Source organism: Pungitius pungitius, unplaced genomic scaffold (assembly GCF_949316345.1).
Source record: "Pungitius pungitius unplaced genomic scaffold, fPunPun2.1 scaffold_34, whole genome shotgun sequence".
Taxonomy (NCBI): domain Eukaryota; kingdom Metazoa; phylum Chordata; class Actinopteri; order Perciformes; family Gasterosteidae; genus Pungitius; species Pungitius pungitius.
In genome coordinates this window covers 308,654-335,639 of record NW_026909849.1, presented here as the reverse complement: position 1 = coordinate 335,639, position 26,986 = coordinate 308,654, and the positions used below count along the sequence as shown (strand labels likewise).

General features: G+C 42.9%; 55 non-coding genes across 55 annotated transcripts; all 55 read left to right on the top strand.

The window, feature by feature from the left end:
• The first annotated feature begins 13 nt into the window (after positions 1–13).
• Positions 14–132, top strand: LOC134115080 (5S ribosomal RNA). Its single transcript, XR_009947442.1, has one exon. It is a non-coding gene; the product is annotated as a 5S ribosomal RNA (ribosomal RNA).
• Positions 133–472: 340 nt separating this feature from the next.
• LOC134115079 (5S ribosomal RNA) lies at positions 473–591 on the top strand. Its single transcript, XR_009947441.1, has one exon. It is a non-coding gene; the product is annotated as a 5S ribosomal RNA (ribosomal RNA).
• Positions 592–987: 396 nt separating this feature from the next.
• On the top strand, positions 988–1,106 carry LOC134115078 (5S ribosomal RNA). The gene has a single exon (XR_009947440.1). It is a non-coding gene; the product is annotated as a 5S ribosomal RNA (ribosomal RNA).
• A 395-nt stretch (positions 1,107–1,501) lies between these two features.
• LOC134114532 (5S ribosomal RNA) lies at positions 1,502–1,620 on the top strand. The gene has a single exon (XR_009946899.1). It is a non-coding gene; the product is annotated as a 5S ribosomal RNA (ribosomal RNA).
• A 396-nt stretch (positions 1,621–2,016) lies between these two features.
• LOC134115077 (5S ribosomal RNA) lies at positions 2,017–2,135 on the top strand. The gene has a single exon (XR_009947439.1). It is a non-coding gene; the product is annotated as a 5S ribosomal RNA (ribosomal RNA).
• A 340-nt stretch (positions 2,136–2,475) lies between these two features.
• On the top strand, positions 2,476–2,594 carry LOC134115076 (5S ribosomal RNA). Its single transcript, XR_009947438.1, has one exon. It is a non-coding gene; the product is annotated as a 5S ribosomal RNA (ribosomal RNA).
• Positions 2,595–2,991: 397 nt separating this feature from the next.
• Positions 2,992–3,110, top strand: LOC134114563 (5S ribosomal RNA). Its single transcript, XR_009946930.1, has one exon. It is a non-coding gene; the product is annotated as a 5S ribosomal RNA (ribosomal RNA).
• A 339-nt stretch (positions 3,111–3,449) lies between these two features.
• On the top strand, positions 3,450–3,568 carry LOC134115075 (5S ribosomal RNA). Its single transcript, XR_009947437.1, has one exon. It is a non-coding gene; the product is annotated as a 5S ribosomal RNA (ribosomal RNA).
• Positions 3,569–3,964: 396 nt separating this feature from the next.
• On the top strand, positions 3,965–4,083 carry LOC134115073 (5S ribosomal RNA). The gene has a single exon (XR_009947435.1). It is a non-coding gene; the product is annotated as a 5S ribosomal RNA (ribosomal RNA).
• Positions 4,084–4,478: 395 nt separating this feature from the next.
• On the top strand, positions 4,479–4,597 carry LOC134114531 (5S ribosomal RNA). The gene has a single exon (XR_009946898.1). It is a non-coding gene; the product is annotated as a 5S ribosomal RNA (ribosomal RNA).
• Positions 4,598–4,993: 396 nt separating this feature from the next.
• On the top strand, positions 4,994–5,112 carry LOC134115072 (5S ribosomal RNA). The gene has a single exon (XR_009947434.1). It is a non-coding gene; the product is annotated as a 5S ribosomal RNA (ribosomal RNA).
• Positions 5,113–5,452: 340 nt separating this feature from the next.
• LOC134115071 (5S ribosomal RNA) lies at positions 5,453–5,571 on the top strand. Its single transcript, XR_009947433.1, has one exon. It is a non-coding gene; the product is annotated as a 5S ribosomal RNA (ribosomal RNA).
• Positions 5,572–5,968: 397 nt separating this feature from the next.
• On the top strand, positions 5,969–6,087 carry LOC134114562 (5S ribosomal RNA). Its single transcript, XR_009946929.1, has one exon. It is a non-coding gene; the product is annotated as a 5S ribosomal RNA (ribosomal RNA).
• Positions 6,088–6,426: 339 nt separating this feature from the next.
• LOC134115070 (5S ribosomal RNA) lies at positions 6,427–6,545 on the top strand. The gene has a single exon (XR_009947432.1). It is a non-coding gene; the product is annotated as a 5S ribosomal RNA (ribosomal RNA).
• A 396-nt stretch (positions 6,546–6,941) lies between these two features.
• LOC134115069 (5S ribosomal RNA) lies at positions 6,942–7,060 on the top strand. Its single transcript, XR_009947431.1, has one exon. It is a non-coding gene; the product is annotated as a 5S ribosomal RNA (ribosomal RNA).
• Positions 7,061–7,455: 395 nt separating this feature from the next.
• Positions 7,456–7,574, top strand: LOC134114530 (5S ribosomal RNA). Its single transcript, XR_009946897.1, has one exon. It is a non-coding gene; the product is annotated as a 5S ribosomal RNA (ribosomal RNA).
• A 396-nt stretch (positions 7,575–7,970) lies between these two features.
• On the top strand, positions 7,971–8,089 carry LOC134115068 (5S ribosomal RNA). The gene has a single exon (XR_009947430.1). It is a non-coding gene; the product is annotated as a 5S ribosomal RNA (ribosomal RNA).
• A 340-nt stretch (positions 8,090–8,429) lies between these two features.
• On the top strand, positions 8,430–8,548 carry LOC134115067 (5S ribosomal RNA). Its single transcript, XR_009947429.1, has one exon. It is a non-coding gene; the product is annotated as a 5S ribosomal RNA (ribosomal RNA).
• A 396-nt stretch (positions 8,549–8,944) lies between these two features.
• LOC134115066 (5S ribosomal RNA) lies at positions 8,945–9,063 on the top strand. Its single transcript, XR_009947428.1, has one exon. It is a non-coding gene; the product is annotated as a 5S ribosomal RNA (ribosomal RNA).
• Positions 9,064–9,459: 396 nt separating this feature from the next.
• Positions 9,460–9,578, top strand: LOC134114529 (5S ribosomal RNA). Its single transcript, XR_009946896.1, has one exon. It is a non-coding gene; the product is annotated as a 5S ribosomal RNA (ribosomal RNA).
• Positions 9,579–9,974: 396 nt separating this feature from the next.
• LOC134115065 (5S ribosomal RNA) lies at positions 9,975–10,093 on the top strand. The gene has a single exon (XR_009947427.1). It is a non-coding gene; the product is annotated as a 5S ribosomal RNA (ribosomal RNA).
• Positions 10,094–10,433: 340 nt separating this feature from the next.
• Positions 10,434–10,552, top strand: LOC134115064 (5S ribosomal RNA). The gene has a single exon (XR_009947426.1). It is a non-coding gene; the product is annotated as a 5S ribosomal RNA (ribosomal RNA).
• Positions 10,553–10,948: 396 nt separating this feature from the next.
• Positions 10,949–11,067, top strand: LOC134115062 (5S ribosomal RNA). Its single transcript, XR_009947424.1, has one exon. It is a non-coding gene; the product is annotated as a 5S ribosomal RNA (ribosomal RNA).
• A 396-nt stretch (positions 11,068–11,463) lies between these two features.
• Positions 11,464–11,582, top strand: LOC134114528 (5S ribosomal RNA). The gene has a single exon (XR_009946895.1). It is a non-coding gene; the product is annotated as a 5S ribosomal RNA (ribosomal RNA).
• A 397-nt stretch (positions 11,583–11,979) lies between these two features.
• LOC134115061 (5S ribosomal RNA) lies at positions 11,980–12,098 on the top strand. The gene has a single exon (XR_009947423.1). It is a non-coding gene; the product is annotated as a 5S ribosomal RNA (ribosomal RNA).
• Positions 12,099–12,437: 339 nt separating this feature from the next.
• Positions 12,438–12,556, top strand: LOC134115060 (5S ribosomal RNA). Its single transcript, XR_009947422.1, has one exon. It is a non-coding gene; the product is annotated as a 5S ribosomal RNA (ribosomal RNA).
• Positions 12,557–12,951: 395 nt separating this feature from the next.
• On the top strand, positions 12,952–13,070 carry LOC134114527 (5S ribosomal RNA). The gene has a single exon (XR_009946894.1). It is a non-coding gene; the product is annotated as a 5S ribosomal RNA (ribosomal RNA).
• Positions 13,071–13,410: 340 nt separating this feature from the next.
• On the top strand, positions 13,411–13,529 carry LOC134115059 (5S ribosomal RNA). Its single transcript, XR_009947421.1, has one exon. It is a non-coding gene; the product is annotated as a 5S ribosomal RNA (ribosomal RNA).
• Positions 13,530–13,925: 396 nt separating this feature from the next.
• LOC134115058 (5S ribosomal RNA) lies at positions 13,926–14,044 on the top strand. The gene has a single exon (XR_009947420.1). It is a non-coding gene; the product is annotated as a 5S ribosomal RNA (ribosomal RNA).
• A 396-nt stretch (positions 14,045–14,440) lies between these two features.
• Positions 14,441–14,559, top strand: LOC134114526 (5S ribosomal RNA). The gene has a single exon (XR_009946893.1). It is a non-coding gene; the product is annotated as a 5S ribosomal RNA (ribosomal RNA).
• A 396-nt stretch (positions 14,560–14,955) lies between these two features.
• On the top strand, positions 14,956–15,074 carry LOC134114524 (5S ribosomal RNA). The gene has a single exon (XR_009946891.1). It is a non-coding gene; the product is annotated as a 5S ribosomal RNA (ribosomal RNA).
• A 397-nt stretch (positions 15,075–15,471) lies between these two features.
• On the top strand, positions 15,472–15,590 carry LOC134115057 (5S ribosomal RNA). The gene has a single exon (XR_009947419.1). It is a non-coding gene; the product is annotated as a 5S ribosomal RNA (ribosomal RNA).
• A 339-nt stretch (positions 15,591–15,929) lies between these two features.
• On the top strand, positions 15,930–16,048 carry LOC134115056 (5S ribosomal RNA). Its single transcript, XR_009947418.1, has one exon. It is a non-coding gene; the product is annotated as a 5S ribosomal RNA (ribosomal RNA).
• Positions 16,049–16,444: 396 nt separating this feature from the next.
• Positions 16,445–16,563, top strand: LOC134115055 (5S ribosomal RNA). Its single transcript, XR_009947417.1, has one exon. It is a non-coding gene; the product is annotated as a 5S ribosomal RNA (ribosomal RNA).
• Positions 16,564–16,958: 395 nt separating this feature from the next.
• Positions 16,959–17,077, top strand: LOC134114523 (5S ribosomal RNA). Its single transcript, XR_009946890.1, has one exon. It is a non-coding gene; the product is annotated as a 5S ribosomal RNA (ribosomal RNA).
• Positions 17,078–17,417: 340 nt separating this feature from the next.
• LOC134115054 (5S ribosomal RNA) lies at positions 17,418–17,536 on the top strand. The gene has a single exon (XR_009947416.1). It is a non-coding gene; the product is annotated as a 5S ribosomal RNA (ribosomal RNA).
• A 396-nt stretch (positions 17,537–17,932) lies between these two features.
• Positions 17,933–18,051, top strand: LOC134115053 (5S ribosomal RNA). The gene has a single exon (XR_009947415.1). It is a non-coding gene; the product is annotated as a 5S ribosomal RNA (ribosomal RNA).
• A 396-nt stretch (positions 18,052–18,447) lies between these two features.
• LOC134114522 (5S ribosomal RNA) lies at positions 18,448–18,566 on the top strand. The gene has a single exon (XR_009946889.1). It is a non-coding gene; the product is annotated as a 5S ribosomal RNA (ribosomal RNA).
• A 397-nt stretch (positions 18,567–18,963) lies between these two features.
• Positions 18,964–19,082, top strand: LOC134115051 (5S ribosomal RNA). The gene has a single exon (XR_009947413.1). It is a non-coding gene; the product is annotated as a 5S ribosomal RNA (ribosomal RNA).
• A 339-nt stretch (positions 19,083–19,421) lies between these two features.
• LOC134115050 (5S ribosomal RNA) lies at positions 19,422–19,540 on the top strand. The gene has a single exon (XR_009947412.1). It is a non-coding gene; the product is annotated as a 5S ribosomal RNA (ribosomal RNA).
• A 396-nt stretch (positions 19,541–19,936) lies between these two features.
• Positions 19,937–20,055, top strand: LOC134115049 (5S ribosomal RNA). The gene has a single exon (XR_009947411.1). It is a non-coding gene; the product is annotated as a 5S ribosomal RNA (ribosomal RNA).
• Positions 20,056–20,450: 395 nt separating this feature from the next.
• Positions 20,451–20,569, top strand: LOC134114521 (5S ribosomal RNA). The gene has a single exon (XR_009946888.1). It is a non-coding gene; the product is annotated as a 5S ribosomal RNA (ribosomal RNA).
• A 396-nt stretch (positions 20,570–20,965) lies between these two features.
• On the top strand, positions 20,966–21,084 carry LOC134115048 (5S ribosomal RNA). Its single transcript, XR_009947410.1, has one exon. It is a non-coding gene; the product is annotated as a 5S ribosomal RNA (ribosomal RNA).
• Positions 21,085–21,423: 339 nt separating this feature from the next.
• LOC134115047 (5S ribosomal RNA) lies at positions 21,424–21,542 on the top strand. The gene has a single exon (XR_009947409.1). It is a non-coding gene; the product is annotated as a 5S ribosomal RNA (ribosomal RNA).
• Positions 21,543–21,939: 397 nt separating this feature from the next.
• LOC134115046 (5S ribosomal RNA) lies at positions 21,940–22,058 on the top strand. Its single transcript, XR_009947408.1, has one exon. It is a non-coding gene; the product is annotated as a 5S ribosomal RNA (ribosomal RNA).
• Positions 22,059–22,397: 339 nt separating this feature from the next.
• Positions 22,398–22,516, top strand: LOC134115045 (5S ribosomal RNA). The gene has a single exon (XR_009947407.1). It is a non-coding gene; the product is annotated as a 5S ribosomal RNA (ribosomal RNA).
• A 397-nt stretch (positions 22,517–22,913) lies between these two features.
• On the top strand, positions 22,914–23,032 carry LOC134115044 (5S ribosomal RNA). The gene has a single exon (XR_009947406.1). It is a non-coding gene; the product is annotated as a 5S ribosomal RNA (ribosomal RNA).
• A 339-nt stretch (positions 23,033–23,371) lies between these two features.
• On the top strand, positions 23,372–23,490 carry LOC134115043 (5S ribosomal RNA). The gene has a single exon (XR_009947405.1). It is a non-coding gene; the product is annotated as a 5S ribosomal RNA (ribosomal RNA).
• Positions 23,491–23,886: 396 nt separating this feature from the next.
• LOC134115042 (5S ribosomal RNA) lies at positions 23,887–24,005 on the top strand. The gene has a single exon (XR_009947404.1). It is a non-coding gene; the product is annotated as a 5S ribosomal RNA (ribosomal RNA).
• Positions 24,006–24,344: 339 nt separating this feature from the next.
• Positions 24,345–24,463, top strand: LOC134115040 (5S ribosomal RNA). The gene has a single exon (XR_009947402.1). It is a non-coding gene; the product is annotated as a 5S ribosomal RNA (ribosomal RNA).
• A 397-nt stretch (positions 24,464–24,860) lies between these two features.
• Positions 24,861–24,979, top strand: LOC134115039 (5S ribosomal RNA). The gene has a single exon (XR_009947401.1). It is a non-coding gene; the product is annotated as a 5S ribosomal RNA (ribosomal RNA).
• Positions 24,980–25,318: 339 nt separating this feature from the next.
• On the top strand, positions 25,319–25,437 carry LOC134115038 (5S ribosomal RNA). The gene has a single exon (XR_009947400.1). It is a non-coding gene; the product is annotated as a 5S ribosomal RNA (ribosomal RNA).
• Positions 25,438–25,833: 396 nt separating this feature from the next.
• LOC134114683 (5S ribosomal RNA) lies at positions 25,834–25,952 on the top strand. The gene has a single exon (XR_009947050.1). It is a non-coding gene; the product is annotated as a 5S ribosomal RNA (ribosomal RNA).
• Positions 25,953–26,348: 396 nt separating this feature from the next.
• Positions 26,349–26,467, top strand: LOC134114682 (5S ribosomal RNA). Its single transcript, XR_009947049.1, has one exon. It is a non-coding gene; the product is annotated as a 5S ribosomal RNA (ribosomal RNA).
• A 396-nt stretch (positions 26,468–26,863) lies between these two features.
• Positions 26,864–26,982, top strand: LOC134114342 (5S ribosomal RNA). Its single transcript, XR_009946708.1, has one exon. It is a non-coding gene; the product is annotated as a 5S ribosomal RNA (ribosomal RNA).
• The last annotated feature ends 4 nt before the right edge of the window (positions 26,983–26,986 follow it).

The following is a 26,986-nucleotide window of genomic DNA, read 5'->3' as shown; positions in this document are numbered from 1 at the left end:
AAGATCAAAAGCAGCTTACGGCCATACCTCTCTGGTTCCGCCCGATCTCGTCTGATCTCGGAAGCTAAGCAGAGCAGGGCCTGGTTAGTACCTGGATGGAAGACCGCCTGGGAATCCCAGGTGCCGTAAGCTTTTTCACTTCTCTCTCCGAAAGCCGCCCAGCGCCGCAGATTGTACACCTACACAATTGTAAAAAGTATTTCACATTGTAGAAGAGATGCAATAGGAAGAAGATGAAAAGGTGGCTTACGTCCATACCATCGTCAGGCCATTTGAGGTGGCGGGGACTGCAATGGCCATCCACCGATTGGCTGGGACTCCTGGGCGGGTCTTCTCTAGTCCATCCAATTTTCGGTATAGGATGTCACAGCCTTCTTTGCATACCCTTATTTAACCCACACAAAGATGCCAACGGCAGGCGTGACATAATTTTTTGACGCATTATAAAGGATTAGGAAAAAGATAAAAAGCAGCTTACGGCCATACCTCTCTGGTTCCGCCCGATCTCGTCTGATCTCGGAAGCTAAGCAGAGCAGGGCCTGGTTAGTACCTGGATGGAAGACCGCCTGGGAATCCCAGGTGCCGTAAGCTTTTTCACTTCTCTCTGAAAGCCGCCGAGCGCCGCAGATTGTACACCTACAAATTACAAAAAGTATATCACATTGTCGAAGAGATGCATGTTTAGTGTTGTTTTAACGTTGGATATATAAGGAACTTAGACAATATCATCAAAATTGATTCCGTTTCATGGTTGCTAAATTAGTGTTGATCAACATTTAACAATTGGCCTACTTTTGTTTGTAATTTAGCCGTTGAAATACAGGTGCTAACCCAACATGTTAGAATTGCCAGTGAAGAAAAGTAAAGTTACCTTCAGGTTTTAGGAACCTCTCTTGCCAATCCTAAGAACTGCTTCAATTTTAGAAAAAGAAACTCTTCTGATTATCTTTGACACGTTTTAAAGGATTAGGAAAAAGATAAAAAGCAGCTTACGGCCATACCTCTCTGGTTCCGCCCGATCTCGTCTGATCTCGGAAGCTAAGCAGAGCAGGGCCTGGTTAGTACCTGGATGGAAGACCGCCTGGGAATCCCAGGTGCCGTAAGCTTTTCACTTCTCTCTGAAAGCTGCCGAGCGCCGCAGATTGTACACCTACAAATTACAAAAAGTACATCACATTGTCGAAGAGATGCATGTTTAGTGTTGTTTTAACGTTGGATATATAAGGAACTTAGACAATATCATCAAAATTGATTCCGTTTCATGGTTGCTAAATTAGTGTTGATCAACATTTAACAATTGGCATACTTTTGTTTGTAATTTAGCCGTTGAAATACAGGTGCTAACCCAACATGTTAGAATTGCCAGTGAAGAAAAGTAAAGTTACCTTCAGGTTTTAGGAACCTCTCTTGCCAATCCTAAGAACTGCTTCAATTTTAGAAAAAGAAACTCTTCTGATTATCTTTGACACGTTCTAAAGGATTAGGAAAAAGATAAAAAGCAGCTTACGGCCATACCTCTCTGGTTCCGCCCGATCTCGTCTGATCTCGGAAGCTAAGCAGAGCAGGGCCTGCTTAGTACCTGGATGGAAGACCGCCTGGGAATCCCAGGTGCCGTAAGCTTTTTCACTTCTCTCTGAAAGCCGCCGAGCGCCGCAGATTGTACACCTACAAATTACAAAAAGTATATCACATTGTCGAAGAGATGCATGTTTAGTGTTGTTTTAACGTTGGATATATAAGGAACTTAGACAATATCATCAAAATTGATTCCGTTTCATGGTTGCTAAATTAGTGTTGATCAACATTTAACAATTGGCCTACTTTTGTTTGTAATTTAGCCGTTGAAATACAGGTGCTAACCCAACATGTTAGAATTGCCAGTGAAGAAAAGTAAAGTTACCTTCAGGTTTTAGGAACCTCTCTTGCCAATCCTAAGAACTGCTTCAATTTTAGAAAAAGAAACTCTTCTGATTATCTTTGACACGTTCTAAAGGATTAGGAAAAAGATAAAAAGCAGCTTACGGCCATACCTCTCTGGTTCCGCCCGATCTCGTCTGATCTCGGAAGCTAAGCAGAGCAGGGCCTGGTTAGTACCTGGATGGAAGACCGCCTGGGAATCCCAGGTGCCGTAAGCTTTTTCACTTCTCTCTCCGAAAGCCGCCCAGCGCCGCAGATTGTACACCTACACAATTGTAAAAAGTATTTCACATTGTAGAAGAGATGCAATAGGAAGAAGATGAAAAGGTGGCTTACGTCCATACCATCGTCAGGCCATTTGAGGTGGCGGGGACTGCAATGGCCATCCACCGATTGGCTGGGACTCCTGGGCGGGTCTTCTCTAGTCCATCCAATTTTCGGTATAGGATGTCACAGCCTTCTTTGCATACCCTTATTTAACCCACACAAAGATGCCAACGGCAGGCGTGACATAATTTTTTGACGCATTATAAAGGATTAGGAAAAAGATAAAAAGCAGCTTACGGCCATACCTCTCTGGTTCCGCCCGATCTCGTCTGATCTCGGAAGCTAAGCAGAGCAGGGCCTGGTTAGTACCTGGATGGAAGACCGCCTGGGAATCCCAGGTGCCGTAAGCTTTTTCACTTCTCTCTGAAAGCCGCCGAGCGCCGCAGATTGTACACCTACAAATTACAAAAAGTATATCACATTGTCGAAGAGATGCATGTTTAGTGTTGTTTTAACGTTGGATATATAAGGAACTTAGACAATATCATCAAAATTGATTCCGTTTCATGGTTGCTAAATTAGTGTTGATCAACATTTAACAATTGGCATACTTTTGTTTGTAATTTAGCCGTTGAAATACAGGTGCTAACCCAACATGTTAGAATTGCCAGTGAAGAAAAGTAAAGTTACCTTCAGGTTTTAGGAACCTCTCTTGCCAATCCTAAGAACTGCTTCAATTTTAGAAAAAGAAACTTTTCTGATTATCTTTGACACGTTCTAAAGGATTAGGAAAAAGATATTAAAGCAGCTTACGTCCATACCTCTCTGGTTCCGCCCGATCTCGTCTGATCTCGGAAGCTAAGCAGAGCAGGGCCTGGTTAGTACCTGGATGGAAGACCGCCTGGGAATCCCAGGTGCCGTAAGCTTTTTCACTTCTCTCTCCGAAAGCCGCCCAGCGCCGCAGATTGTACACCTACACAATTGTAAAAAGTATTTCACATTGTAGAAGAGATGCAATAGGAAGAAGATGAAAGGTGGCTTACGTCCATACCATCGTCAGGCCATTTGAGGTGGCGGGGACTGCAATGGCCATCCACCGATTGGCTGGGACTCCTGGGCGGGTCTTCTCTAGTCCATCCAATTTTCGGCATAGGATGTCACAGCCTTCTTTGCATACCCTTATTTAACCCACACAAAGATGCCAACGGCAGGCGTGACATAATTTTTTGACGCATTATAAAGGATTAGGAAAAAGATAAAAAGCAGCTTACGGCCATACCTCTCTGGTTCCGCCCGATCTCGTCTGATCTCGGAAGCTAAGCAGAGCAGGGCCTGGTTAGTACCTGGATGGAAGACCGCCTGGGAATCCCAGGTGCCGTAAGCTTTTTCACTTCTCTCTGAAAGCCGCCGAGCGCCGCAGATTGTACACCTACAAATTACAAAAAGTATATCACATTGTCGAAGAGATGCATGTTTAGTGTTGTTTTAACGTTGGATATATAAGGAACTTAGACAATATCATCAAAATTGATTCCGTTTCATGGTTGCTAAATTAGTGTTGATCAACATTTAACAATTGGCCTACTTTTGTTTGTAATTTAGCCGTTGAAATACAGGTGCTAACCCAACATGTTAGAATTGCCAGTGAAGAAAAGTAAAGTTACCTTCAGGTTTTAGGAACCTCTCTTGCCAATCCTAAGAACTGCTTCAATTTTAGAAAAAGAAACTCTTCTGATTATCTTTGACACGTTTTAAAGGATTAGGAAAAAGATAAAAAGCAGCTTACGGCCATACCTCTCTGGTTCCGCCCGATCTCGTCTGATCTCGGAAGCTAAGCAGAGCAGGGCCTGGTTAGTACCTGGATGGAAGACCGCCTGGGAATCCCAGGTGCCGTAAGCTTTTCACTTCTCTCTGAAAGCTGCCGAGCGCCGCAGATTGTACACCTACAAATTACAAAAAGTACATCACATTGTCGAAGAGATGCATGTTTAGTGTTGTTTTAACGTTGGATATATAAGGAACTTAGACAATATCATCAAAATTGATTCCGTTTCATGGTTGCTAAATTAGTGTTGATCGACATTTAACAATTGGCATACTTTTGTTTGTAATTTAGCCGTTGAAATACAGGTGCTAACCCAACATGTTAGAATTGCCAGTGAAGAAAAGTAAAGTTACCTTCAGGTTTTAGGAACCTCTCTTGCCAATCCTAAGAACTGCTTCAATTTTAGAAAAAGAAACTCTTCTGATTATCTTTGACACGTTCTAAAGGATTAGGAAAAAGATAAAAAGCAGCTTACGGCCATACCTCTCTGGTTCCGCCCGATCTCGTCTGATCTCGGAAGCTAAGCAGAGCAGGGCCTGCTTAGTACCTGGATGGAAGACCGCCTGGGAATCCCAGGTGCCGTAAGCTTTTTCACTTCTCTCTGAAAGCCGCCGAGCGCCGCAGATTGTACACCTACAAATTACAAAAAGTATATCACATTGTCGAAGAGATGCATGTTTAGTGTTGTTTTAACGTTGGATATATAAGGAACTTAGACAATATCATCAAAATTGATTCCGTTTCATGGTTGCTAAATTAGTGTTGATCAACATTTAACAATTGGCCTACTTTTGTTTGTAATTTAGCCGTTGAAATACAGGTGCTAACCCAACATGTTAGAATTGCCAGTGAAGAAAAGTAAAGTTACCTTCAGGTTTTAGGAACCTCTCTTGCCAATCCTAAGAACTGCTTCAATTTTAGAAAAAGAAACTCTTCTGATTATCTTTGACACGTTCTAAAGGATTAGGAAAAAGATAAAAAGCAGCTTACGGCCATACCTCTCTGGTTCCGCCCGATCTCGTCTGATCTCGGAAGCTAAGCAGAGCAGGGCCTGGTTAGTACCTGGATGGAAGACCGCCTGGGAATCCCAGGTGCCGTAAGCTTTTTCACTTCTCTCTCCGAAAGCCGCCCAGCGCCGCAGATTGTACACCTACACAATTGTAAAAAGTATTTCACATTGTAGAAGAGATGCAATAGGAAGAAGATGAAAAGGTGGCTTACGTCCATACCATCGTCAGGCCATTTGAGGTGGCGGGGACTGCAATGGCCATCCACCGATTGGCTGGGACTCCTGGGCGGGTCTTCTCTAGTCCATCCAATTTTCGGTATAGGATGTCACAGCCTTCTTTGCATACCCTTATTTAACCCACACAAAGATGCCAACGGCAGGCGTGACATAATTTTTTGACGCATTATAAAGGATTAGGAAAAAGATAAAAAGCAGCTTACGGCCATACCTCTCTGGTTCCGCCCGATCTCGTCTGATCTCGGAAGCTAAGCAGAGCAGGGCCTGGTTAGTACCTGGATGGAAGACCGCCTGGGAATCCCAGGTGCCGTAAGCTTTTTCACTTCTCTCTGAAAGCCGCCGAGCGCCGCAGATTGTACACCTACAAATTACAAAAAGTATATCACATTGTCGAAGAGATGCACGTTTAGTGTTGTTTTAACGTTGGATATATAAGGAACTTAGACAATATCATCAAAATTGATTCCGTTTCATGGTTGCTAAATTAGTGTTGATCAACATTTAACAATTGGCATACTTTTGTTTGTAATTTAGCCGTTGAAATACAGGTGCTAACCCAACATGTTAGAATTGCCAGTGAAGAAAAGTAAAGTTACCTTCAGGTTTTAGGAACCTCTCTTGCCAATCCTAAGAACTGCTTCAATTTTAGAAAAAGAAACTTTTCTGATTATCTTTGACACGTTCTAAAGGATTAGGAAAAAGATATTAAAGCAGCTTACGTCCATACCTCTCTGGTTCCGCCCGATCTCGTCTGATCTCGGAAGCTAAGCAGAGCAGGGCCTGGTTAGTACCTGGATGGAAGACCGCCTGGGAATCCCAGGTGCCGTAAGCTTTTTCACTTCTCTCTCCGAAAGCCGCCCAGCGCCGCAGATTGTACACCTACACAATTGTAAAAAGTATTTCACATTGTAGAAGAGATGCAATAGGAAGAAGATGAAAGGTGGCTTACGTCCATACCATCGTCAGGCCATTTGAGGTGGCGGGGACTGCAATGGCCATCCACCGATTGGCTGGGACTCCTGGGCGGGTCTTCTCTAGTCCATCCAATTTTCGGCATAGGATGTCACAGCCTTCTTTGCATACCCTTATTTAACCCACACAAAGATGCCAACGGCAGGCGTGACATAATTTTTTGACGCATTATAAAGGATTAGGAAAAAGATAAAAAGCAGCTTACGGCCATACCTCTCTGGTTCCGCCCGATCTCGTCTGATCTCGGAAGCTAAGCAGAGCAGGGCCTGGTTAGTACCTGGATGGAAGACCGCCTGGGAATCCCAGGTGCCGTAAGCTTTTTCACTTCTCTCTGAAAGCCGCCGAGCGCCGCAGATTGTACACCTACAAATTACAAAAAGTATATCACATTGTCGAAGAGATGCATGTTTAGTGTTGTTTTAACGTTGGATATATAAGGAACTTAGACAATATCATCAAAATTGATTCCGTTTCATGGTTGCTAAATTAGTGTTGATCAACATTTAACAATTGGCCTACTTTTGTTTGTAATTTAGCCGTTGAAATACAGGTGCTAACCCAACATGTTAGAATTGCCAGTGAAGAAAAGTAAAGTTACCTTCAGGTTTTAGGAACCTCTCTTGCCAATCCTAAGAACTGCTTCAATTTTAGAAAAAGAAACTCTTCTGATTATCTTTGACACGTTTTAAAGGATTAGGAAAAAGATAAAAAGCAGCTTACGGCCATACCTCTCTGGTTCCGCCCGATCTCGTCTGATCTCGGAAGCTAAGCAGAGCAGGGCCTGGTTAGTACCTGGATGGAAGACCGCCTGGGAATCCCAGGTGCCGTAAGCTTTTCACTTCTCTCTGAAAGCTGCCGAGCGCCGCAGATTGTACACCTACAAATTACAAAAAGTACATCACATTGTCGAAGAGATGCATGTTTAGTGTTGTTTTAACGTTGGATATATAAGGAACTTAGACAATATCATCAAAATTGATTCCGTTTCATGGTTGCTAAATTAGTGTTGATCAACATTTAACAATTGGCATACTTTTGTTTGTAATTTAGCCGTTGAAATACAGGTGCTAACCCAACATGTTAGAATTGCCAGTGAAGAAAAGTAAAGTTACCTTCAGGTTTTAGGAACCTCTCTTGCCAATCCTAAGAACTGCTTCAATTTTAGAAAAAGAAACTCTTCTGATTATCTTTGACACGTTCTAAAGGATTAGGAAAAAGATAAAAAGCAGCTTACGGCCATACCTCTCTGGTTCCGCCCGATCTCGTCTGATCTCGGAAGCTAAGCAGAGCAGGGCCTGCTTAGTACCTGGATGGAAGACCGCCTGGGAATCCCAGGTGCCGTAAGCTTTTTCACTTCTCTCTGAAAGCCGCCGAGCGCCGCAGATTGTACACCTACAAATTACAAAAAGTATATCACATTGTCGAAGAGATGCATGTTTAGTGTTGTTTTAACGTTGGATATATAAGGAACTTAGACAATATCATCAAAATTGATTCCGTTTCATGGTTGCTAAATTAGTGTTGATCAACATTTAACAATTGGCCTACTTTTGTTTGTAATTTAGCCGTTGAAATACAGGTGCTAACCCAACATGTTAGAATTGCCAGTGAAGAAAAGTAAAGTTACCTTCAGGTTTTAGGAACCTCTCTTGCCAATCCTAAGAACTGCTTCAATTTTAGAAAAAGAAACTCTTCTGATTATCTTTGACACGTTCTAAAGGATTAGGAAAAAGATAAAAAGCAGCTTACGGCCATACCTCTCTGGTTCCGCCCGATCTCGTCTGATCTCGGAAGCTAAGCAGAGCAGGGCCTGGTTAGTACCTGGATGGAAGACCGCCTGGGAATCCCAGGTGCCGTAAGCTTTTTCACTTCTCTCTCCGAAAGCCGCCCAGCGCCGCAGATTGTACACCTACACAATTGTAAAAAGTATTTCACATTGTAGAAGAGATGCAATAGGAAGAAGATGAAAAGGTGGCTTACGTCCATACCATCGTCAGGCCATTTGAGGTGGCGGGGACTGCAATGGCCATCCACCGATTGGCTGGGACTCCTGGGCGGGTCTTCTCTAGTCCATCCAATTTTCGGTATAGGATGTCACAGCCTTCTTTGCATACCCTTATTTAACCCACACAAAGATGCCAACGGCAGGCGTGACATAATTTTTTGACGCATTATAAAGGATTAGGAAAAAGATAAAAAGCAGCTTACGGCCATACCTCTCTGGTTCCGCCCGATCTCGTCTGATCTCGGAAGCTAAGCAGAGCAGGGCCTGGTTAGTACCTGGATGGAAGACCGCCTGGGAATCCCAGGTGCCGTAAGCTTTTTCACTTCTCTCTGAAAGCCGCCGAGCGCCGCAGATTGTACACCTACAAATTACAAAAAGTATATCACATTGTCGAAGAGATGCATGTTTAGTGTTGTTTTAACGTTGGATATATAAGGAACTTAGACAATATCATCAAAATTGATTCCGTTTCATGGTTGCTAAATTAGTGTTGATCAACATTTAACAATTGGCCTACTTTTGTTTGTAATTTAGCCGTTGAAATACAGGTGCTAACCCAACATGTTAGAATTGCCAGTGAAGAAAAGTAAAGTTACCTTCAGGTTTTAGGAACCTCTCTTGCCAATCCTAAGAACTGCTTCAATTTTAGAAAAAGAAACTCTTCTGATTATCTTTGACACGTTTTAAAGGATTAGGAAAAAGATAAAAAGCAGCTTACGGCCATACCTCTCTGGTTCCGCCCGATCTCGTCTGATCTCGGAAGCTAAGCAGAGCAGGGCCTGGTTAGTACCTGGATGGAAGACCGCCTGGGAATCCCAGGTGCCGTAAGCTTTTTCACTTCTCTCTGAAAGCCGCCGAGCGCCGCAGATTGTACACCTACAAATTACAAAAAGTATATCACATTGTCGAAGAGATGCATGTTTAGTGTTGTTTTAACGTTGGATATATAAGGAACTTAGACAATATCATCAAAATTGATTCCGTTTCATGGTTGCTAAATTAGTGTTGATCAACATTTAACAATTGGCATACTTTTGTTTGTAATTTAGCCGTTGAAATACAGGTGCTAACCCAACATGTTAGAATTGCCAGTGAAGAAAAGTAAAGTTACCTTCAGGTTTTAGGAACCTCTCTTGCCAATCCTAAGAACTGCTTCAATTTTAGAAAAAGAAACTCTTCTGATTATCTTTGACACGTTCTAAAGGATTAGGAAAAAGATAAAAAGCAGCTTACGGCCATACCTCTCTGGTTCCGCCCGATCTCGTCTGATCTCGGAAGCTAAGCAGAGCAGGGCCTGCTTAGTACCTGGATGGAAGACCGCCTGGGAATCCCAGGTGCCGTAAGCTTTTTCACTTCTCTCTGAAAGCCGCCGAGCGCCGCAGATTGTACACCTACAAATTACAAAAAGTATATCACATTGTCGAAGAGATGCATGTTTAGTGTTGTTTTAACGTTGGATATATAAGGAACTTAGACAATATCATCAAAATTGATTCCGTTTCATGGTTGCTAAATTAGTGTTGATCAACATTTAACAATTGGCCTACTTTTGTTTGTAATTTAGCCGTTGAAATACAGGTGCTAACCCAACATGTTAGAATTGCCAGTGAAGAAAAGTAAAGTTACCTTCAGGTTTTAGGAACCTCTCTTGCCAATCCTAAGAACTGCTTCAATTTTAGAAAAAGAAACTCTTCTGATTATCTTTGACACGTTCTAAAGGATTAGGAAAAAGATAAAAAGCAGCTTACGGCCATACCTCTCTGGTTCCGCCCGATCTCGTCTGATCTCGGAAGCTAAGCAGAGCAGGGCCTGGTTAGTACCTGGATGGAAGACCGCCTGGGAATCCCAGGTGCCGTAAGCTTTTTCACTTCTCTCTCCGAAAGCCGCCCAGCGCCGCAGATTGTACACCTACACAATTGTAAAAAGTATTTCACATTGTAGAAGAGATGCAATAGGAAGAAGATGAAAAGGTGGCTTACGTCCATACCATCGTCAGGCCATTTGAGGTGGCGGGGACTGCAATGGCCATCCACCGATTGGCTGGGACTCCTGGGCGGGTCTTCTCTAGTCCATCCAATTTTCGGTATAGGATGTCACAGCCTTCTTTGCATACCCTTATTTAACCCACACAAAGATGCCAACGGCAGGCGTGACATAATTTTTTGACGCATTATAAAGGATTAGGAAAAAGATAAAAAGCAGCTTACGGCCATACCTCTCTGGTTCCGCCCGATCTCGTCTGATCTCGGAAGCTAAGCAGAGCAGGGCCTGGTTAGTACCTGGATGGAAGACCGCCTGGGAATCCCAGGTGCCGTAAGCTTTTTCACTTCTCTCTGAAAGCCGCCGAGCGCCGCAGATTGTACACCTACAAATTACAAAAAGTATATCACATTGTCGAAGAGATGCATGTTTAGTGTTGTTTTAACGTTGGATATATAAGGAACTTAGACAATATCATCAAAATTGATTCCGTTTCATGGTTGCTAAATTAGTGTTGATCAACATTTAACAATTGGCCTACTTTTGTTTGTAATTTAGCCGTTGAAATACAGGTGCTAACCCAACATGTTAGAATTGCCAGTGAAGAAAAGTAAAGTTACCTTCAGGTTTTAGGAACCTCTCTTGCCAATCCTAAGAACTGCTTCAATTTTAGAAAAAGAAACTCTTCTGATTATCTTTGACACGTTTTAAAGGATTAGGAAAAAGATAAAAAGCAGCTTACGGCCATACCTCTCTGGTTCCGCCCGATCTCGTCTGATCTCGGAAGCTAAGCAGAGCAGGGCCTGGTTAGTACCTGGATGGAAGACCGCCTGGGAATCCCAGGTGCCGTAAGCTTTTTCACTTCTCTCTGAAAGCCGCCGAGCGCCGCAGATTGTACACCTACAAATTACAAAAAGTATATCACATTGTCGAAGAGATGCATGTTTAGTGTTGTTTTAACGTTGGATATATAAGGAACTTAGACAATATCATCAAAATTGATTCCGTTTCATGGTTGCTAAATTAGTGTTGATCAACATTTAACAATTGGCATACTTTTGTTTGTAATTTAGCCGTTGAAATACAGGTGCTAACCCAACATGTTAGAATTGCCAGTGAAGAAAAGTAAAGTTACCTTCAGGTTTTAGGAACCTCTCTTGCCAATCCTAAGAACTGCTTCAATTTTAGAAAAAGAAACTCTTCTGATTATCTTTGACACGTTCTAAAGGATTAGGAAAAAGATAAAAAGCAGCTTACGGCCATACCTCTCTGGTTCCGCCCGATCTCGTCTGATCTCGGAAGCTAAGCAGAGCAGGGCCTGCTTAGTACCTGGATGGAAGACCGCCTGGGAATCCCAGGTGCCGTAAGCTTTTTCACTTCTCTCTGAAAGCCGCCGAGCGCCGCAGATTGTACACCTACAAATTACAAAAAGTATATCACATTGTCGAAGAGATGCATGTTTAGTGTTGTTTTAACGTTGGATATATAAGGAACTTAGACAATATCATCAAAATTGATTCCGTTTCATGGTTGCTAAATTAGTGTTGATCAACATTTAACAATTGGCCTACTTTTGTTTGTAATTTAGCCGTTGAAATACAGGTGCTAACCCAACATGTTAGAATTGCCAGTGAAGAAAAGTAAAGTTACCTTCAGGTTTTAGGAACCTCTCTTGCCAATCCTAAGAACTGCTTCAATTTTAGAAAAAGAAACTTTTCTGATTATCTTTGACACGTTCTAAAGGATTAGGAAAAAGATATTAAAGCAGCTTACGGCCATACCTCTCTGGTTCCGCCCGATCTCGTCTGATCTCGGAAGCTAAGCAGAGCAGGGCCTGGTTAGTACCTGGATGGAAGACCGCCTGGGAATCCCAGGTGCCGTAAGCTTTTTCACTTCTCTCTCCGAAAGCCGCCCAGCGCCGCAGATTGTACACCTACACAATTGTAAAAAGTATTTCACATTGTAGAAGAGATGCAATAGGAAGAAGATGAAAGGTGGCTTACGTCCATACCATCGTCAGGCCATTTGAGGTGGCGGGGACTGCAATGGCCATCCACCGATTGGCTGGGACTCCTGGGCGGGTCTTCTCTAGTCCATCCAATTTTCGGCATAGGATGTCACAGCCTTCTTTGCATACCCTTATTTAACCCACACAAAGATGCCAACGGCAGGCGTGACATAATTTTTTGACGCATTATAAAGGATTAGGAAAAAGATAAAAAGCAGCTTACGGCCATACCTCTCTGGTTCCGCCCGATCTCGTCTGATCTCGGAAGCTAAGCAGAGCAGGGCCTGGTTAGTACCTGGATGGAAGACCGCCTGGGAATCCCAGGTGCCGTAAGCTTTTCACTTCTCTCTGAAAGCTGCCGAGCGCCGCAGATTGTACACCTACAAATTACAAAAAGTACATCACATTGTCGAAGAGATGCATGTTTAGTGTTGTTTTAACGTTGGATATATAAGGAACTTAGACAATATCATCAAAATTGATTCCGTTTCATGGTTGCTAAATTAGTGTTGATCAACATTTAACAATTGGCATACTTTTGTTTGTAATTTAGCCGTTGAAATACAGGTGCTAACCCAACATGTTAGAATTGCCAGTGAAGAAAAGTAAAGTTACCTTCAGGTTTTAGGAACCTCTCTTGCCAATCCTAAGAACTGCTTCAATTTTAGAAAAAGAAACTCTTCTGATTATCTTTGACACGTTCTAAAGGATTAGGAAAAAGATAAAAAGCAGCTTACGGCCATACCTCTCTGGTTCCGCCCGATCTCGTCTGATCTCGGAAGCTAAGCAGAGCAGGGCCTGCTTAGTACCTGGATGGAAGACCGCCTGGGAATCCCAGGTGCCGTAAGCTTTTTCACTTCTCTCTCCGAAAGCCGCCCAGCGCCGCAGATTGTACACCTACACAATTGTAAAAAGTATTTCACATTGTAGAAGAGATGCAATAGGAAGAAGATGAAAAGGTGGCTTACGTCCATACCATCGTCAGGCCATTTGAGGTGGCGGGGACTGCAATGGCCATCCACCGATTGGCTGGGACTCCTGGGCGGGTCTTCTCTAGTCCATCCAATTTTCGGTATAGGATGTCACAGCCTTCTTTGCATACCCTTATTTAACCCACACAAAGATGCCAACGGCAGGCGTGACATAATTTTTTGACGCATTATAAAGGATTAGGAAAAAGATAAAAAGCAGCTTACGGCCATACCTCTCTGGTTCCGCCCGATCTCGTCTGATCTCGGAAGCTAAGCAGAGCAGGGCCTGGTTAGTACCTGGATGGAAGACCGCCTGGGAATCCCAGGTGCCGTAAGCTTTTTCACTTCTCTCTGAAAGCCGCCGAGCGCCGCAGATTGTACACCTACAAATTACAAAAAGTATATCACATTGTCGAAGAGATGCATGTTTAGTGTTGTTTTAACGTTGGATATATAAGGAACTTAGACAATATCATCAAAATTTATTCCGTTTCATGGTTGCTAAATTAGTGTTGATCAACATTTAACAATTGGCCTACTTTTGTTTGTAATTTAGCCGTTGAAATACAGGTGCTAACCCAACATGTTAGAATTGCCAGTGAAGAAAAGTAAAGTTACCTTCAGGTTTTAGGAACCTCTCTTGCCAATCCTAAGAACTGCTTCAATTTTAGAAAAAGAAACTCTTCTGATTATCTTTGACACGTTTTAAAGGATTAGGAAAAAGATAAAAAGCAGCTTACGGCCATACCTCTCTGGTTCCGCCCGATCTCGTCTGATCTCGGAAGCTAAGCAGAGCAGGGCCTGGTTAGTACCTGGATGGAAGACCGCCTGGGAATCCCAGGTGCCGTAAGCTTTTTCACTTCTCTCTGAAAGCCGCCGAGCGCCGCAGATTGTACACCTACAAATTACAAAAAGTATATCACATTGTCGAAGAGATGCATGTTTAGTGTTGTTTTAACGTTGGATATATAAGGAACTTAGACAATATCATCAAAATTGATTCCGTTTCATGGTTGCTAAATTAGTGTTGATCAACATTTAACAATTGGCATACTTTTGTTTGTAATTTAGCCGTTGAAATACAGGTGCTAACCCAACATGTTAGAATTGCCAGTGAAGAAAAGTAAAGTTACCTTCAGGTTTTAGGAACCTCTCTTGCCAATCCTAAGAACTGCTTCAATTTTAGAAAAAGAAACTCTTCTGATTATCTTTGACACGTTCTAAAGGATTAGGAAAAAGATAAAAAGCAGCTTACGGCCATACCTCTCTGGTTCCGCCCGATCTCGTCTGATCTCGGAAGCTAAGCAGAGCAGGGCCTGCTTAGTACCTGGATGGAAGACCGCCTGGGAATCCCAGGTGCCGTAAGCTTTTTCACTTCTCTCTGAAAGCCGCCGAGCGCCGCAGATTGTACACCTACAAATTACAAAAAGTATATCACATTGTCGAAGAGATGCATGTTTAGTGTTGTTTTAACGTTGGATATATAAGGAACTTAGACAATATCATCAAAATTGATTCCGTTTCATGGTTGCTAAATTAGTGTTGATCAACATTTAACAATTGGCCTACTTTTGTTTGTAATTTAGCCGTTGAAATACAGGTGCTAACCCAACATGTTAGAATTGCCAGTGAAGAAAAGTAAAGTTACCTTCAGGTTTTAGGAACCTCTCTTGCCAATCCTAAGAACTGCTTCAATTTTAGAAAAAGAAACTTTTCTGATTATCTTTGACACGTTCTAAAGGATTAGGAAAAAGATAAAAAGCAGCTTACGGCCATACCTCTCTGGTTCCGCCCGATCTCGTCTGATCTCGGAAGCTAAGCAGAGCAGGGCCTGCTTAGTACCTGGATGGAAGACCGCCTGGGAATCCCAGGTGCCGTAAGCTTTTTCACTTCTCTCTGAAAGCCGCCGAGCGCCGCAGATTGTACACCTACAAATTACAAAAAGTATATCACATTGTCGAAGAGATGCATGTTTAGTGTTGTTTTAACGTTGGATATATAAGGAACTTAGACAATATCATCAAAATTGATTCCGTTTCATGGTTGCTAAATTAGTGTTGATCAACATTTAACAATTGGCCTACTTTTGTTTGTAATTTAGCCGTTGAAATACAGGTGCTAACCCAACATGTTAGAATTGCCAGTGAAGAAAAGTAAAGTTACCTTCAGGTTTTAGGAACCTCTCTTGCCAATCCTAAGAACTGCTTCAATTTTAGAAAAAGAAACTTTTCTGATTATCTTTGACACGTTCTAAAGGATTAGGAAAAAGATATTAAAGCAGCTTACGGCCATACCTCTCTGGTTCCGCCCGATCTCGTCTGATCTCGGAAGCTAAGCAGAGCAGGGCCTGGTTAGTACCTGGATGGAAGACCGCCTGGGAATCCCAGGTGCCGTAAGCTTTTTCACTTCTCTCTCCGAAAGCCGCCCAGCGCCGCAGATTGTACACCTACACAATTGTAAAAAGTATTTCACATTGTAGAAGAGATGCAATAGGAAGAAGATGAAAGGTGGCTTACGTCCATACCATCGTCAGGCCATTTGAGGTGGCGGGGACTGCAATGGCCATCCACCGATTGGCTGGGACTCCTGGGCGGGTCTTCTCTAGTCCATCCAATTTTCGGCATAGGATGTCACAGCCTTCTTTGCATACCCTTATTTAACCCACACAAAGATGCCAACGGCAGGCGTGACATAATTTTTTGACGCATTATAAAGGATTAGGAAAAAGATAAAAAGCAGCTTACGGCCATACCTCTCTGGTTCCGCCCGATCTCGTCTGATCTCGGAAGCTAAGCAGAGCAGGGCCTGGTTAGTACCTGGATGGAAGACCGCCTGGGAATCCCAGGTGCCGTAAGCTTTTTCACTTCTCTCTGAAAGCCGCCGAGCGCCGCAGATTGTACACCTACAAATTACAAAAAGTATATCACATTGTCGAAGAGATGCATGTTTAGTGTTGTTTTAACGTTGGATATATAAGGAACTTAGACAATATCATCAAAATTGATTCCGTTTCATGGTTGCTAAATTAGTGTTGATCAACATTTAACAATTGGCCTACTTTTGTTTGTAATTTAGCCGTTGAAATACAGGTGCTAACCCAACATGTTAGAATTGCCAGTGAAGAAAAGTAAAGTTACCTTCAGGTTTTAGGAACCTCTCTTGCCAATCCTAAGAACTGCTTCAATTTTAGAAAAAGAAACTCTTCTGATTATCTTTGACACGTTTTAAAGGATTAGGAAAAAGATAAAAAGCAGCTTACGGCCATACCTCTCTGGTTCCGCCCGATCTCGTCTGATCTCGGAAGCTAAGCAGAGCAGGGCCTGGTTAGTACCTGGATGGAAGACCGCCTGGGAATCCCAGGTGCCGTAAGCTTTTCACTTCTCTCTGAAAGCTGCCGAGCGCCGCAGATTGTACACCTACAAATTACAAAAAGTACATCACATTGTCGAAGAGATGCATGTTTAGTGTTGTTTTAACGTTGGATATATAAGGAACTTAGACAATATCATCAAAATTGATTCCGTTTCATGGTTGCTAAATTAGTGTTGATCAACATTTAACAATTGGCATACTTTTGTTTGTAATTTAGCCGTTGAAATACAGGTGCTAACCCAACATGTTAGAATTGCCAGTGAAGAAAAGTAAAGTTACCTTCAGGTTTTAGGAACCTCTCTTGCCAATCCTAAGAACTGCTTCAATTTTAGAAAAAGAAACTCTTCTGATTATCTTTGACACGTTCTAAAGGATTAGGAAAAAGATAAAAAGCAGCTTACGGCCATACCTCTCTGGTTCCGCCCGATCTCGTCTGATCTCGGAAGCTAAGCAGAGCAGGGCCTGCTTAGTACCTGGATGGAAGACCGCCTGGGAATCCCAGGTGCCGTAAGCTTTTTCACTTCTCTCTCCGAAAGCCGCCCAGCGCCGCAGATTGTACACCTACACAATTGTAAAAAGTATTTCACATTGTAGAAGAGATGCAATAGGAAGAAGATGAAAAGGTGGCTTACGTCCATACCATCGTCAGGCCATTTGAGGTGGCGGGGACTGCAATGGCCATCCACCGATTGGCTGGGACTCCTGGGCGGGTCTTCTCTAGTCCATCCAATTTTCGGTATAGGATGTCACAGCCTTCTTTGCATACCCTTATTTAACCCACACAAAGATGCCAACGGCAGGCGTGACATAATTTTTTGACGCATTATAAAGGATTAGGAAAAAGATAAAAAGCAGCTTACGGCCATACCTCTCTGGTTCCGCCCGATCTCGTCTGATCTCGGAAGCTAAGCAGAGCAGGGCCTGGTTAGTACCTGGATGGAAGACCGCCTGGGAATCCCAGGTGCCGTAAGCTTTTTCACTTCTCTCTGAAAGCCGCCGAGCGCCGCAGATTGTACACCTACAAATTACAAAAAGTATATCACATTGTCGAAGAGATGCATGTTTAGTGTTGTTTTAACGTTGGATATATAAGGAACTTAGACAATATCATCAAAATTGATTCCGTTTCATGGTTGCTAAATTAGTGTTGATCAACATTTAACAATTGGCCTACTTTTGTTTGTAATTTAGCCGTTGAAATACAGGTGCTAACCCAACATGTTAGAATTGCCAGTGAAGAAAAGTAAAGTTACCTTCAGGTTTTAGGAACCTCTCTTGCCAATCCTAAGAACTGCTTCAATTTTAGAAAAAGAAACTCTTCTGATTATCTTTGACACGTTTTAAAGGATTAGGAAAAAGATAAAAAGCAGCTTACGGCCATACCTCTCTGGTTCCGCCCGATCTCGTCTGATCTCGGAAGCTAAGCAGAGCAGGGCCTGGTTAGTACCTGGATGGAAGACCGCCTGGGAATCCCAGGTGCCGTAAGCTTTTTCACTTCTCTCTGAAAGCCGCCGAGCGCCGCAGATTGTACACCTACAAATTACAAAAAGTATATCACATTGTCGAAGAGATGCATGTTTAGTGTTGTTTTAACGTTGGATATATAAGGAACTTAGACAATATCATCAAAATTGATTCCGTTTCATGGTTGCTAAATTAGTGTTGATCAACATTTAACAATTGGCATACTTTTGTTTGTAATTTAGCCGTTGAAATACAGGTGCTAACCCAACATGTTAGAATTGCCAGTGAAGAAAAGTAAAGTTACCTTCAGGTTTTAGGAACCTCTCTTGCCAATCCTAAGAACTGCTTCAATTTTAGAAAAAGAAACTCTTCTGATTATCTTTGACACGTTCTAAAGGATTAGGAAAAAGATAAAAAGCAGCTTACGGCCATACCTCTCTGGTTCCGCCCGATCTCGTCTGATCTCGGAAGCTAAGCAGAGCAGGGCCTGCTTAGTACCTGGATGGAAGACCGCCTGGGAATCCCAGGTGCCGTAAGCTTTTTCACTTCTCTCTGAAAGCCGCCGAGCGCCGCAGATTGTACACCTACAAATTACAAAAAGTATATCACATTGTCGAAGAGATGCATGTTTAGTGTTGTTTTAACGTTGGATATATAAGGAACTTAGACAATATCATCAAAATTGATTCCGTTTCATGGTTGCTAAATTAGTGTTGATCAACATTTAACAATTGGCCTACTTTTGTTTGTAATTTAGCCGTTGAAATACAGGTGCTAACCCAACATGTTAGAATTGCCAGTGAAGAAAAGTAAAGTTACCTTCAGGTTTTAGGAACCTCTCTTGCCAATCCTAAGAACTGCTTCAATTTTAGAAAAAGAAACTTTTCTGATTATCTTTGACACGTTCTAAAGGATTAGGAAAAAGATATTAAAGCAGCTTACGGCCATACCTCTCTGGTTCCGCCCGATCTCGTCTGATCTCGGAAGCTAAGCAGAGCAGGGCCTGGTTAGTACCTGGATGGAAGACCGCCTGGGAATCCCAGGTGCCGTAAGCTTTTTCACTTCTCTCTCCGAAAGCCGCCCAGCGCCGCAGATTGTACACCTACACAATTGTAAAAAGTATTTCACATTGTAGAAGAGATGCAATAGGAAGAAGATGAAAGGTGGCTTACGTCCATACCATCGTCAGGCCATTTGAGGTGGCGGGGACTGCAATGGCCATCCACCGATTGGCTGGGACTCCTGGGCGGGTCTTCTCTAGTCCATCCAATTTTCGGCATAGGATGTCACAGCCTTCTTTGCATACCCTTATTTAACCCACACAAAGATGCCAACGGCAGGCGTGACATAATTTTTTGACGCATTATAAAGGATTAGGAAAAAGATAAAAAGCAGCTTACGGCCATACCTCTCTGGTTCCGCCCGATCTCGTCTGATCTCGGAAGCTAAGCAGAGCAGGGCCTGGTTAGTACCTGGATGGAAGACCGCCTGGGAATCCCAGGTGCCGTAAGCTTTTTCACTTCTCTCTGAAAGCCGCCGAGCGCCGCAGATTGTACACCTACAAATTACAAAAAGTATATCACATTGTCGAAGAGATGCATGTTTAGTGTTGTTTTAACGTTGGATATATAAGGAACTTAGACAATATCATCAAAATTGATTCCGTTTCATGGTTGCTAAATTAGTGTTGATCAACATTTAACAATTGGCCTACTTTTGTTTGTAATTTAGCCGTTGAAATACAGGTGCTAACCCAACATGTTAGAATTGCCAGTGAAGAAAAGTAAAGTTACCTTCAGGTTTTAGGAACCTCTCTTGCCAATCCTAAGAACTGCTTCAATTTTAGAAAAAGAAACTCTTCTGATTATCTTTGACACGTTTTAAAGGATTAGGAAAAAGATAAAAAGCAGCTTACGGCCATACCTCTCTGGTTCCGCCCGATCTCGTCTGATCTCGGAAGCTAAGCAGAGCAGGGCCTGGTTAGTACCTGGATGGAAGACCGCCTGGGAATCCCAGGTGCCGTAAGCTTTTCACTTCTCTCTGAAAGCTGCCGAGCGCCGCAGATTGTACACCTACAAATTACAAAAAGTACATCACATTGTCGAAGAGATGCATGTTTAGTGTTGTTTTAACGTTGGATATATAAGGAACTTAGACAATATCATCAAAATTGATTCCGTTTCATGGTTGCTAAATTAGTGTTGATCAACATTTAACAATTGGCATACTTTTGTTTGTAATTTAGCCGTTGAAATACAGGTGCTAACCCAACATGTTAGAATTGCCAGTGAAGAAAAGTAAAGTTACCTTCAGGTTTTAGGAACCTCTCTTGCCAATCCTAAGAACTGCTTCAATTTTAGAAAAAGAAACTCTTCTGATTATCTTTGACACGTTCTAAAGGATTAGGAAAAAGATAAAAAGCAGCTTACGGCCATACCTCTCTGGTTCCGCCCGATCTCGTCTGATCTCGGAAGCTAAGCAGAGCAGGGCCTGCTTAGTACCTGGATGGAAGACCGCCTGGGAATCCCAGGTGCCGTAAGCTTTTTCACTTCTCTCTGAAAGCCGCCGAGCGCCGCAGATTGTACACCTACAAATTACAAAAAGTATATCACATTGTCGAAGAGATGCATGTTTAGTGTTGTTTTAACGTTGGATATATAAGGAACTTAGACAATATCATCAAAATTGATTCCGTTTCATGGTTGCTAAATTAGTGTTGATCAACATTTAACAATTGGCCTACTTTTGTTTGTAATTTAGCCGTTGAAATACAGGTGCTAACCCAACATGTTAGAATTGCCAGTGAAGAAAAGTAAAGTTACCTTCAGGTTTTAGGAACCTCTCTTGCCAATCCTAAGAACTGCTTCAATTTTAGAAAAAGAAACTCTTCTGATTATCTTTGACACGTTCTAAAGGATTAGGAAAAAGATAAAAAGCAGCTTACGGCCATACCTCTCTGGTTCCGCCCGATCTCGTCTGATCTCGGAAGCTAAGCAGAGCAGGGCCTGGTTAGTACCTGGATGGAAGACCGCCTGGGAATCCCAGGTGCCGTAAGCTTTTTCACTTCTCTCTCCGAAAGCCGCCCAGCGCCGCAGATTGTACACCTACACAATTGTAAAAAGTATTTCACATTGTAGAAGAGATGCAATAGGAAGAAGATGAAAGGTGGCTTACGTCCATACCATCGTCAGGCCATTTGAGGTGGCGGGGACTGCAATGGCCATCCACCGATTGGCTGGGACTCCTGGGCGGGTCTTCTCTAGTCCATCCAATTTTCGGCATAGGATGTCACAGCCTTCTTTGCATACCCTTATTTAACCCACACAAAGATGCCAACGGCAGGCGTGACATAATTTTTTGACGCATTATAAAGGATTAGGAAAAAGATAAAAAGCAGCTTACGGCCATACCTCTCTGGTTCCGCCCGATCTCGTCTGATCTCGGAAGCTAAGCAGAGCAGGGCCTGGTTAGTACCTGGATGGAAGACCGCCTGGGAATCCCAGGTGCCGTAAGCTTTTTCACTTCTCTCTGAAAGCCGCCGAGCGCCGCAGATTGTACACCTACAAATTACAAAAAGTATATCACATTGTCGAAGAGATGCATGTTTAGTGTTGTTTTAACGTTGGATATATAAGGAACTTAGACAATATCATCAAAATTGATTCCGTTTCATGGTTGCTAAATTAGTGTTGATCAACATTTAACAATTGGCATACTTTTGTTTGTAATTTAGCCGTTGAAATACAGGTGCTAACCCAACATGTTAGAATTGCCAGTGAAGAAAAGTAAAGTTACCTTCAGGTTTTAGGAACCTCTCTTGCCAATCCTAAGAACTGCTTCAATTTTAGAAAAAGAAACTTTTCTGATTATCTTTGACACGTTCTAAAGGATTAGGAAAAAGATATTAAAGCAGCTTACGGCCATACCTCTCTGGTTCCGCCCGATCTCGTCTGATCTCGGAAGCTAAGCAGAGCAGGGCCTGGTTAGTACCTGGATGGAAGACCGCCTGGGAATCCCAGGTGCCGTAAGCTTTTTCACTTCTCTCTCCGAAAGCCGCCCAGCGCCGCAGATTGTACACCTACACAATTGTAAAAAGTATTTCACATTGTAGAAGAGATGCAATAGGAAGAAGATGAAAGGTGGCTTACGTCCATACCATCGTCAGGCCATTTGAGGTGGCGGGGACTGCAATGGCCATCCACCGATTGGCTGGGACTCCTGGGCGGGTCTTCTCTAGTCCATCCAATTTTCGGCATAGGATGTCACAGCCTTCTTTGCATACCCTTATTTAACCCACACAAAGATGCCAACGGCAGGCGTGACATAATTTTTTGACGCATTATAAAGGATTAGGAAAAAGATAAAAAGCAGCTTACGGCCATACCTCTCTGGTTCCGCCCGATCTCGTCTGATCTCGGAAGCTAAGCAGAGCAGGGCCTGGTTAGTACCTGGATGGAAGACCGCCTGGGAATCCCAGGTGCCGTAAGCTTTTTCACTTCTCTCTGAAAGCCGCCGAGCGCCGCAGATTGTACACCTACAAATTACAAAAAGTATATCACATTGTCGAAGAGATGCATGTTTAGTGTTGTTTTAACGTTGGATATATAAGGAACTTAGACAATATCATCAAAATTGATTCCGTTTCATGGTTGCTAAATTAGTGTTGATCAACATTTAACAATTGGCATACTTTTGTTTGTAATTTAGCCGTTGAAATACAGGTGCTAACCCAACATGTTAGAATTGCCAGTGAAGAAAAGTAAAGTTACCTTCAGGTTTTAGGAACCTCTCTTGCCAATCCTAAGAACTGCTTCAATTTTAGAAAAAGAAACTTTTCTGATTATCTTTGACACGTTCTAAAGGATTAGGAAAAAGATATTAAAGCAGCTTACGGCCATACCTCTCTGGTTCCGCCCGATCTCGTCTGATCTCGGAAGCTAAGCAGAGCAGGGCCTGGTTAGTACCTGGATGGAAGACCGCCTGGGAATCCCAGGTGCCGTAAGCTTTTTCACTTCTCTCTCCGAAAGCCGCCCAGCGCCGCAGATTGTACACCTACACAATTGTAAAAAGTATTTCACATTGTAGAAGAGATGCAATAGGAAGAAGATGAAAGGTGGCTTACGTCCATACCATCGTCAGGCCATTTGAGGTGGCGGGGACTGCAATGGCCATCCACCGATTGGCTGGGACTCCTGGGCGGGTCTTCTCTAGTCCATCCAATTTTCGGCATAGGATGTCACAGCCTTCTTTGCATACCCTTATTTAACCCACACAAAGATGCCAACGGCAGGCGTGACATAATTTTTTGACGCATTATAAAGGATTAGGAAAAAGATAAAAAGCAGCTTACGGCCATACCTCTCTGGTTCCGCCCGATCTCGTCTGATCTCGGAAGCTAAGCAGAGCAGGGCCTGGTTAGTACCTGGATGGAAGACCGCCTGGGAATCCCAGGTGCCGTAAGCTTTTTCACTTCTCTCTGAAAGCCGCCGAGCGCCGCAGATTGTACACCTACAAATTACAAAAAGTATATCACATTGTCGAAGAGATGCATGTTTAGTGTTGTTTTAACGTTGGATATATAAGGAACTTAGACAATATCATCAAAATTGATTCCGTTTCATGGTTGCTAAATTAGTGTTGATCAACATTTAACAATTGGCCTACTTTTGTTTGTAATTTAGCCGTTGAAATACAGGTGCTAACCCAACATGTTAGAATTGCCAGTGAAGAAAAGTAAAGTTACCTTCAGGTTTTAGGAACCTCTCTTGCCAATCCTAAGAACTGCTTCAATTTTAGAAAAAGAAACTCTTCTGATTATCTTTGACACGTTCTAAAGGATTAGGAAAAAGATAAAAAGCAGCTTACGGCCATACCTCTCTGGTTCCGCCCGATCTCGTCTGATCTCGGAAGCTAAGCAGAGCAGGGCCTGGTTAGTACCTGGATGGAAGACCGCCTGGGAATCCCAGGTGCCGTAAGCTTTTTCACTTCTCTCTCCGAAAGCCGCCCAGCGCCGCAGATTGTACACCTACACAATTGTAAAAAGTATTTCACATTGTAGAAGAGATGCAATAGGAAGAAGATGAAAGGTGGCTTACGTCCATACCATCGTCAGGCCATTTGAGGTGGCGGGGACTGCAATGGCCATCCACCGATTGGCTGGGACTCCTGGGCGGGTCTTCTCTAGTCCATCCAATTTTCGGCATAGGATGTCACAGCCTTCTTTGCATACCCTTATTTAACCCACACAAAGATGCCAACGGCAGGCGTGACATAATTTTTTGACGCATTATAAAGGATTAGGAAAAAGATAAAAAGCAGCTTACGGCCATACCTCTCTGGTTCCGCCCGATCTCGTCTGATCTCGGAAGCTAAGCAGAGCAGGGCCTGGTTAGTACCTGGATGGAAGACCGCCTGGGAATCCCAGGTGCCGTAAGCTTTTTCACTTCTCTCTGAAAGCCGCCGAGCGCCGCAGATTGTACACCTACAAATTACAAAAAGTATATCACATTGTCGAAGAGATGCATGTTTAGTGTTGTTTTAACGTTGGATATATAAGGAACTTAGACAATATCATCAAAATTGATTCCGTTTCATGGTTGCTAAATTAGTGTTGATCAACATTTAACAATTGGCATACTTTTGTTTGTAATTTAGCCGTTGAAATACAGGTGCTAACCCAACATGTTAGAATTGCCAGTGAAGAAAAGTAAAGTTACCTTCAGGTTTTAGGAACCTCTCTTGCCAATCCTAAGAACTGCTTCAATTTTAGAAAAAGAAACTTTTCTGATTATCTTTGACACGTTCTAAAGGATTAGGAAAAAGATATTAAAGCAGCTTACGGCCATACCTCTCTGGTTCCGCCCGATCTCGTCTGATCTCGGAAGCTAAGCAGAGCAGGGCCTGGTTAGTACCTGGATGGAAGACCGCCTGGGAATCCCAGGTGCCGTAAGCTTTTTCACTTCTCTCTCCGAAAGCCGCCCAGCGCCGCAGATTGTACACCTACACAATTGTAAAAAGTATTTCACATTGTAGAAGAGATGCAATAGGAAGAAGATGAAAGGTGGCTTACGTCCATACCATCGTCAGGCCATTTGAGGTGGCGGGGACTGCAATGGCCATCCACCGATTGGCTGGGACTCCTGGGCGGGTCTTCTCTAGTCCATCCAATTTTCGGCATAGGATGTCACAGCCTTCTTTGCATACCCTTATTTAACCCACACAAAGATGCCAACGGCAGGCGTGACATAATTTTTTGACGCATTATAAAGGATTAGGAAAAAGATAAAAAGCAGCTTACGGCCATACCTCTCTGGTTCCGCCCGATCTCGTCTGATCTCGGAAGCTAAGCAGAGCAGGGCCTGGTTAGTACCTGGATGGAAGACCGCCTGGGAATCCCAGGTGCCGTAAGCTTTTTCACTTCTCTCTGAAAGCCGCCGAGCGCCGCAGATTGTACACCTACAAATTACAAAAAGTATATCACATTGTCGAAGAGATGCATGTTTAGTGTTGTTTTAACGTTGGATATATAAGGAACTTAGACAATATCATCAAAATTGATTCCGTTTCATGGTTGCTAAATTAGTGTTGATCAACATTTAACAATTGGCCTACTTTTGTTTGTAATTTAGCCGTTGAAATACAGGTGCTAACCCAACATGTTAGAATTGCCAGTGAAGAAAAGTAAAGTTACCTTCAGGTTTTAGGAACCTCTCTTGCCAATCCTAAGAACTGCTTCAATTTTAGAAAAAGAAACTCTTCTGATTATCTTTGACACGTTTTAAAGGATTAGGAAAAAGATAAAAAGCAGCGTACGGCCATACCTCTCTGGTTCCGCCCGATTTCGTCTGATCTCGGAAGCTAAGCAGAGCAGGGCCTGGTTAGTACCTGGATGGAAGACCGCCTGGGAATCCCAGGTGCCGTAAGCTTTTTCACTTCTCTCTGAAAGCCGCCGAGCGCCGCAGATTGTACACCTACAAATTACAAAAAGTATATCACATTGTCGAAGAGATGCATGTTTAGTGTTGTTTTAACGTTGGATATATAAGGAACTTAGACAATATCATCAAAATTGATTCCGTTTCATGGTTGCTAAATTAGTGTTGATCAACATTTAACAATTGGCCTACTTTTGTTTGTAATTTAGCCGTTGAAATACAGGTGCTAACCCAACATGTTAGAATTGCCAGTGAAGAAAAGTAAAGTTACCTTCAGGTTTTAGGAACCTCTCTTGCCAATCCTAAGAACTGCTTCAATTTTAGAAAAAGAAACTCTTCTGATTATCTTTGACACGTTTTAAAGGATTAGGAAAAAGATAAAAAGCAGCGTACGGCCATACCTCTCTGGTTCCGCCCGATTTCGTCTGATCTCGGAAGCTAAGCAGAGCAGGGCCTGGTTAGTACCTGGATGGAAGACCGCCTGGGAATCCCAGGTGCCGTAAGCTTTTTCACTTCTCTCTGAAAGCCGCCGAGCGCCGCAGATTGTACACCTACAAATTACAAAAAGTATATCACATTGTCGAAGAGATGCATGTTTAGTGTTGTTTTAACGTTGGATATTTAAGGAACTTAGACAATATCATCAAAATTGATTCCGTTTCATGGTTGCTAAATTAGTGTTGATCAACATTTAACAATTGGCCTACTTTTGTTTGTAATTTAGCCGTTGAAATACAGGTGCTAACCCAACATGTTAGAATTGCCAGTGAAGAAAAGTAAAGTTACCTTCAGGTTTTAGGAACCTCTCTTGCCAATCCTAAGAACTGCTTCAATTTTAGAAAAAGAAACTCTTCTGATTATCTTTGACACGTTTTAAAGGATTAGGAAAAAGATAAAAAGCAGCTTACGACCATACCTCTCTGGTTCCGCCCGATCTCATCTGATCTCGGAAGCTAAGCAGAGCAGGGCCTGGTTAGTACCTGGATGGAAGACCGCCTGGGAATCCCAGGTGCCGTAAGCTTTTT